The following is an 8,831-nucleotide window of genomic DNA, read 5'->3' as shown; positions in this document are numbered from 1 at the left end:
AAGATCAATCTATTAGGCCAAACTAAACCGATAATTCGAAGAGACTTGCAAAGATATCAAATCATGCATATAAAAATTCAGAGAAGAATCAAATATTGTTCATAGATAATCTTGATCATAAACCCACAATTCATCGGATCTCGGCAAACACACCGCAAAAAGTATTACATCGAATAGATCTCCAAGAACATCGAGGAGAACTTTGTATTGAGAACCAAAGAGAGAGAAGAAGCCATCTAGCTAATAACTATGGACCCGAAGGTCTGTGGTAAACTACTCACACATCATTGGAGAGGCTATGGTGTTGATGTAGAAGCCCTCCGTGATCGAATCCCCCTCCGGCAGATCGCCGGAAAAGGCCCCAAGATGGGATCTCACGGGTACAGAAGGTTGCGGCGGTGAAAAAGTGGTTTTGTGGCTCCCCTGGATGTTTTCAGGGTATAAGAGTATATATAGGTGAAAGAAGTAGGTCGGTGGAGCTCCAAGGGGCCCACAAGGGTGGGGGGCGCGCCCTCCTGCCTCGTGGCCGCCTTGTTGCATCTCTGACTTCCACTCTAAGTCTCCTGGATTGCGTTTGTTCCAAGAAAGATCCTCACGAAGGTTTTGTTCCGTTTGGATTCCGTTTGATATTCCTTTTCCGCGAAAAACTGAAATAGGCAAAAAAACAGCAACTGGCACGGGGCCTCCGGTTAATAGGTTAGTCCCAAAAATAATATAAAAGAGCATATTAAAGCCCGTTAAACATCCAAAACAGATAATATAATAGCATGGAACAATAAAAAATTATAGACACGTTGGAGACGTATCAGCATCCCCAAGCTTAATTCCTGCTCATCCTCGAGTAGGTACATGATAAAAATAGAATTTTTCATGTGGAATGCTACCTAACATAATTTTCAATGTAATTTTCTTTATTGTGGCATGAATGTTCAGATCCAAAAGATTCAAGACAAAAGTTTAATATTGACATTAATAATACTTCAAGCATACTAATTAAGCAATTATGTCTTCTCAAAATAACATAGCCAAAGAAAGCTCATCCCTACAAAATCATATAGTTTGTCCATGCTCCATCTTCGTCACACAAAATGCTCTCATCATGCACAACCCCGATGACAAACCAAGCAATTGTTTCATACTTTAGTATTCTCAAACTTTTTCAACTTTCACGCAATACATGAGCGCAAGCCATGGACATAGCACTATGGGTGGAATAGAATATGATGATGGAGGCTGTGTGGAGAAGACAAAAAAGAGGAGAAAGTCTCACATCGACGTGGCTAATCAACGGGCTATGGAGATGCCCATCAATTGATGTCAATGCGAGGAGTAGGGATTGCCATGCAAAGGATGCACTAGAGCTATAAATGTATGAAAGCTCAACAAAAGAAACTAAGTGGGTGTGCATCCAACTTGCTTGCTCACGAAGACCTAGGGCATTTGAGGAAGCCCGTCGTTGGAATATACAAGCCAAGTTCTATAATGAAAAATTCCCACTAGTATATGAAAGTGACAAAATAAGACTCTCTCTATCATGAGGATCATGGTGCTACTTTGAAGCACAAGTGTGGAAAAAGGATAGTAACATTGTCCCTTCTCTCTTTTTCTCTCCTTTTTTGGGGCCTTCTTTTTTTGGCCTTTCTCTCTTTTTTTATTTGGCCTTTCTCTTTTTTTCCTCACACGGGACAATGCTCTAATAATGATGATCATCACACTTCTATTTATTTACAACTCAAGGATTACAACTCGATACTAGTGTCGGCGTTCTGGGAACGGGGGTCCCCAGACTTGCCTGCCTGCGGCCCACGGCGTGGCTCCACCAGCGGCCCTGTACGGCCCATCTTCACCAGCAAATACTCAAGACCCTCCCGAGGGGCAAGCCTCGCGAGGCGGACGACACAAGACCTCCTTGGGGGCAGCCTCACCAGGCTAGGCTCGCGAGGGGCGGAGAGATCAAGGCAAAGGGAACCTCGCGAGGTTCCCGTGACATAAGCCATGACGACCAAGGCCGGCGGGCGCCAGGCGGGCGCCAGCGCGCACAGTGTCCTCGTTTCCTCTTTGGTGCTAAAGGGGCAAGCGCAGGCGAGGAGTCCCGAGGCATCAGGCAAAGGTTTCCATATCGGTGCAATGAGACCAAGACCAGAAGGACGGCAAGACGGAGGTCACCATGGAGCCCAAGACAGCGTCACCACCAGAGCCTTTGGCAGACGAAGACCACCTTTAGTCAGGATAGCTTGTACTAGCTGTCCCCCTTCAAACTGGCCGTTGTGGAATCCCTTCCCGCTCAATATTTGGGAAGAGGACCAAGGCCTCTATAAATAGGACTAGCCACCACCATAGGAGGCAACTCATCTTGGACGAGATCCAACCACCACACAAGCTCTCCGAGCACAAGAACACCTCTCCTCGCGAGGCTGTTCTTCCCTTGTAACTGTTCATCCTCAGCCCAAGAGGCAATCCACCACACCACACTGGAGTAGGGTATTACACCACAACGGTGGCCCAAACCAGTATAAACCTTGTGTCTCTTTGTTCTTTGGGTTCATCGAGCTAGGCCGTGAGATCATGATGCGAGCGAGCTAGAAGGAGGAGAGATCTTCGTGCGCACCCCAGTGTTCAAACCTCAAGGGTTTTGCCGCAACCCGAAATCCGACATTTGGCGCACCAGGTAGGGGTGCGCTGAATCTTTCCTCTCATCGATCCGCGTTTCGCCACTCCACCAAGCTCATGGCCGACGCTCGTCGGGCCCGCACTGAGCGTTGGGCCGCTCTCGCCACCCGTGTCACTCAGACAGCCCCTGTCGGCGGGCCTCCCCGTCGTTCTCCATCACCCGCCGCCTACGCCGCCACCGGTCCGGCGGGAAACGAGTAGCAAGCATCCTCTCTGCACCCCTCCGTGCGGCGGGATGGCCGCACCGCCACACCGTCGCTGTCCCCAGCTGGTTCATCGTCTCACGCCCGTCACGCTCCCGCGGACACGCAGGCTGCACTGCTCATGGCACGCGAGCTCCTGCGCTACCGCCCCGTCGACGACCTCTACGAGGCCTGGCTGGACCGCATCACCGAGCTCCTCAGTGCCGCAGGGGGCTCCCCTGCGCCATCCCTCTCGCTGCCTCGCCCTCCGCCAGCTGCTGGCGACGCGGCTCATGGAGCGCCTCCACCACCTCTCCACCAAGACGGCGTTCTGGCGCCAAGGCGTGTGGTCCCCCGGCGAGACCCACCGCGCCGGGTGCCCGCGCGAGAAGAAGGAAGCTGCCAAGAAGTTCCCCGACCGCAAGAAAATGCTCCACCGCTCCCAGCACCGCCGCGTCAGGATTGCTTGCCGCGGTAGGGCCACGCACCACCTGCTGTGGCAGCGCGGGGACACCAAGATCAAGCTCCGCCCCCACAACGGGCCCCGATGGCCACGGCCGGCTGCCGCGCTTTCACCCCTAAGCTACGTGGCGTCGTCTGGCCGGGCAAGTTCAAGCCGGATCTGCCTCCCCGCTACGATGGCACCCCCGACCCTGCGGAGTTCTTGCAGCTCCATGAGCTGAGCATTAAGGCGGCCAACGGTGACGAGAAAGTCATGGCGGACTGGTTCCCCATGGCTCTCAAGGACGGTGCTCGCTCATGGCTCCTGAACCTGCCCCCGGGCTCGATCTCCTCCTGGGATGAGATGCGTGACCGCTTCGTCACCAACTTCCAAGGCACTCGCGACCGCCCCCCGGCCGCGGGTGACCTGTGCTACCTCTTAAGCACTGCGTTGGTTTTTCCCTTGAAGAGGAAATGGTGATGCAGTAAAGTAGCGTAAGTATTTCCCTCAGTTTTGAGAACCAAGGTATCAATCCAGTAGGAGACCACGCTCAAGTCCCTCGCACCTACACAAACAAATAAGAACCTCACAACCAATGCGATAAAGGGGTTGTCAATCCCTTCACGGTCACTTACGAGAGTGAGATCTGATAGATATGATAAGATAATATTTTTGGTAATTTTATGATAAAGACTAAAAGTAAAGAAAGCAAAATAAACGGCAACAGAAATAGCTTGTTAACGGGAGATTAATATGATGGAAAATAGACCCGGGGGCCATAGGTTTCACTAGTGGCTTCTCTCAAGAGCATAAGTATTACGGTGGGTGTACAAATTACTGTCGAGCAAATTGATAGAATTGATCATAGTTATGAGAATATCTAGGTATGATCATGTATATAGGCATCACGTCCGTGACAAGTAGACAGACTCCTACCTGCATCTACTACTATTACTCCACACATCGACCGCTATCCAGCATGCATCTAGAGTATCAAGTTCATAAGAACGGAGTAACGCTTTAAGCAAGATGACATGATGTAGAGGGATAAACTCATGCAATATGATATAAACCCCATATTTTTATCCTCGATGGCAACAATGCAATACGTGTCGTTTCCCCTACTATCACTGGGATCGAGCACCGCAAGATTGAACCCAAAGCTAAGCACTTCTCCCATTGCAAGAAAGATCAATCTAGTAGGCCAAACCAAACTAATAATTCGAAGAGACTTGCAAAGATAACCAATCATACATAAAATAATTCAGAGAAGATTCAAATATTGTTCATAGATATACTTGATCATAAACCCACAATTCATCGGTCCCGACAAACACACCGCAAAACAAGATTACATCGAATAGATCTCCACGAGAATCGTGGAGAACTTTGTATTGAGATCCAAAGAGAGAGAAGAAGCCATCTAGCTAATAACTATGGACCCGAAGGTCTGTGGTAAACTACTCACGCTTCATCGGAGAGGCAATGGTGTTGATGTAGAAGCCCTCCATGATCAATTCCCCCTCCGGCAGGACGCCGGAAAAGGCCCCAAGATGGGATCTCACGGGTACAGAAGGTTGCGGCGGTGGAATTAGGTTTTCGTGGATGCCTCTGATGGTTTGGGGGTATGTAGGTATATATAGGAGGAAGAAGTACGTCGGTGGAGCAACGTCGGCCCCACAAGGGTGGATGGCGCGCCTGGGGGGGGTAGGCGCGCCCCCTGCCTCGTGCTCTCCTCGTTTATTTCTTGACGTAGACTCCAAGTCCTCTAGATCACGTTCGTTCCGAAAATCACGTTCCCGAAGGTTTCATTCCGTTTGGACTCCGTTTGATATTCTTTTTCTGCGAAACGCTGAAATAGGCAAAAAAAACAGCAATTTGGGCTGGGCCTCCGGTTAATAGGTTAGTCCCAAAAATAATATAAAAGTGTATAATAAAGCCCATTAAACATCCAAAACAGAATATAATATAGCATGGAACAATAAAAAATTATAGATACGTTGGAGACGTATCAAGCATCCCCAAGCTTAATTCCTGCTCGTCCTCGAGTAGGTAAATGATAAAAACAGAATTTTTGATGTGGAATGCTACTTGGCATAATTCTTCATGTAATTCTCATAATTATGGTATGAATGTTCATATCCGAAAGATTCAAGACAAAAGTTTAATGTTGACATAAAAATAATAATACTTCAAGCATACTAACTAAGCAATTATGTCTTCTCAAAATAACATGGCCGAAGAAAGTTATCCCTACAAAATCATATAGTCTGGCTATGCTCTATCTTCATCACACAAAGTATTTAATCATGCACAACCCCGATGACAAGCCAAGCAATTGTTTCATACTTTTGGTGTTCTCAAACTTTTCAATCCTCACGCAATACATGAGCGTGAGCCATGGACATAGCACTATATGTGGAATAGAATGGTGGTTGTGGAGAAGACACAAAGGAGAAGATAGTCTCACATCAACTAGGTGTATCAACAGGCTATGGAGATGCCCATCAATAGATATCAATGTGAGTGAGTAGGGATTGCCATGCAACGGATGCACTAGAGTTGTAAGTATATGAAAGCTCAACAAAAGAAACTAAGTGGGTGTGCATCCAACTCGCTTGCTCACGAAGACCTAGGGCATTTTGAGGAAGCCCATCATTGGAATATACAAGCCAAGTTTTATAATGAAAATTTCCCACTAGTATATGAAAGTGATAACATAGGAGACTCTCTATCATGAAGATCATGGTGCTACTTTGAAGCACAAGTGTGGTAAAAGGATAGTAGCATTGTCCCTTCTCTCTTTTTCTCTCATTTTTTTATTGGCCTTTTCTCTTTTTTTATGGCCTTTCTCCCTTTTTTATTTAGTCCAGAGTCTCATCCCGACTTATGGGGGAATCATAGTCTCCATCATCCTTTCCTCACTTGGGACAATGCTCTAATAATGATGATCCTCACACTTTTATTTATTTACAACTCAAGATTTACAACTCAATATTTAGAACAATAATACGACTCTATGTGAATGCCTCTGGCGGAGTACCGGGATATGCAATGAATTAAGAGTGACATGTATGAAAGAATTATGAACGGTGGCTTTGCCACAAATACGATGTCAACTACATGATCATGCAAAGCAATATGACAATGATGAAGCGTGTCATAGTAAACGGAATAGTGGTAAGTTGCATGGCAATATATCTCGGAATGGCTATGGAAATGGCATGATAGGTAGGTATGGTGGCTGTTTTGAGGAAGGTATATGGTGGGTTTATGATACCGGCGAAAGGTGCGCGGTATTAGAGAGGCTAGCAATGGTGGAAGGATGAGAGTGCGTATAATCCATGGACTCAACATTAGTCATAAAGAACTCATATACTTGTTGCAAAAATCTACAAGTTATCAAAGCAAAGTATTACGCGCATGCTCCTAGGGGGATAGATTGGTAGGAAAAGACCATCGCTCGTCCCCGACCGCCATTCATAAGGACGCCAATCAATAAATAAATCATGCTCTGACTTCATGACATAACGGTTCACCATACGTGCATGCTACGGGAATCACAAACTTTAGAACAAGTATTTCTCAAATTCACAACTACTCAACTAGCATGACTCTAATATTACCATCTTCATATCTCAAAACAATTATCAAGTATCAAACTTATCATAGTATTCAACACACTCATAAGAATTTTTTTACTAATCTTGAATGCCTATCATAATTAAAGAAAATTACCACACTGTTTTGTAGGACTCTCAAAATAATATAAGTGAAGCATTAGAGAACAATCATTTCTATAAAATATAACCACCGCCGTGCTCTAAAAGATATAAGTGAAGCACTAGAGCAAAAACTATATAGCTCAAAAGATATACGTGAAGCACATAGAGTATTCTAACAAATTCCGAATCAAGTGTATCTCTCTCAAAAGGTGTGTACAGCAAGGATGATTGTGGCAAACTAACAAATAAAGACTACAAGACGCTCCAAGCAAAACACATATCATGTGGTGAATAAAAATATAGCTCCAAGTAAATTTACCGATGGATGAGGACGAAAGAGGGGATGCCTTCCGGGGCATCCCCAAGCTTTGGCTTTTTGGTGTCCTTTGATTATCTAGGGGTGCCATGGGCATCCCAAAGCTTAGGATCTTGCCACTCCTTGTTCCATACTCCATCAAATCTTTACCCAAAACTTGAAAACTTCACAACACAAAACTTAACAGAAAATCTCGTGAGCTCCGTTAGCGAAAGAAAACAAAACACCAATTCAAGGTACTGTAATGAACTCATTATTTATTTATATTGGTGTTAAACCTACTGTATTCCAACTTCTCTATGGTTTATAAACTATTTTACTAGCCATAGATTTATCAAAATAAGCAAACAACACACGAAAAACAGAATCTATCAAAAACAGAACAGTCTGTAGTAATCTGTAACTAACGCAAACTTCTGGAACTCTAAAAATTCAGCCAAAATAGGAGGACCTAAATAATTTTTTTATTGATCTTCTGCAATTGGAATCAATATCATATCACGTTCTGGTGATTTTTAACAATTGTTTTCGTGAACAGAAAGTTTCTGGAATTTTCAGCAAGATCAAATAACTATCATCCAAGAAGATCCTATAGGTTTAACTTGGCACAAACACTAATTAAAACATAAAAACAAATCTAACCAGAGGCTATATCAAAGATTTATTCCTAAACAGAATAAAAAAGCAAAAAAACTAAAATAAAATTGGGTTGCCTCCCAACAAGCGCTATCGTTGAACGCCCCTAGCTAGGCATAAAAACACGGATAGATCTAGGTATTGCCATCTTTGGTAGGCAATCCATAAGTGGCTCTCATAATAGATTCATAAGGTTATTTTATTTTATTTCTAGGAAAGTGTTCCATGCCTTTCCTTAACGGAAATTGGAATCTAATATTCCCTTCCTTAATATCAATGATTGCACCAATCGTTCTAAGGAAAGGTCTACCAAGAATAATAGGACATGAAGGATTGCAATCTATATCAAGAACAATAAAATCTATGGGCACATAATTCCTATTTGCAACAATAAGAACATCATTAATTCTTCCATAGGCTTTTTAATAGTGGAATCCGCAAGGTGTAAGTTTAAAGAGCAATCATCAAATTCGCGGAAACCTAACAAATCACACAAACTTTTTGGAATCGTGGAAACACTAGCACCCAAATCACACAAAGAATAGCATTCATGATATTTAATTTTAATTTTAATAGTAGGTTCCCATTCATCATAAAGTTTTCTAGGGATAGAAACTTCCAACTCAAGTTTTTCTTCATAAGATTTCATTAAAGCATCAAGGATATGTTTGGTAAAAGCTTTATGTTGACTATAAGCATGAGGAGGGATTGCAACAAGGAAATACAATCTATCAAAGAGCAATTATCATAATTAAATTACTTGAAATCCAAAATAGTGGGTTCATTGATATCTAAAGTTTTAACTTCTTCAATCCCACTTTTACAAATTTTTGCATCGAGATCTAAAAACTCCGAATTTG

This window comes from Triticum aestivum, chromosome 2D (genome assembly GCF_018294505.1).
Source record: "Triticum aestivum cultivar Chinese Spring chromosome 2D, IWGSC CS RefSeq v2.1, whole genome shotgun sequence".
Classification (NCBI taxonomy): Eukaryota; Viridiplantae; Streptophyta; class Magnoliopsida; order Poales; family Poaceae; genus Triticum; species Triticum aestivum.
This window is presented reverse-complemented; position numbering follows the sequence as displayed.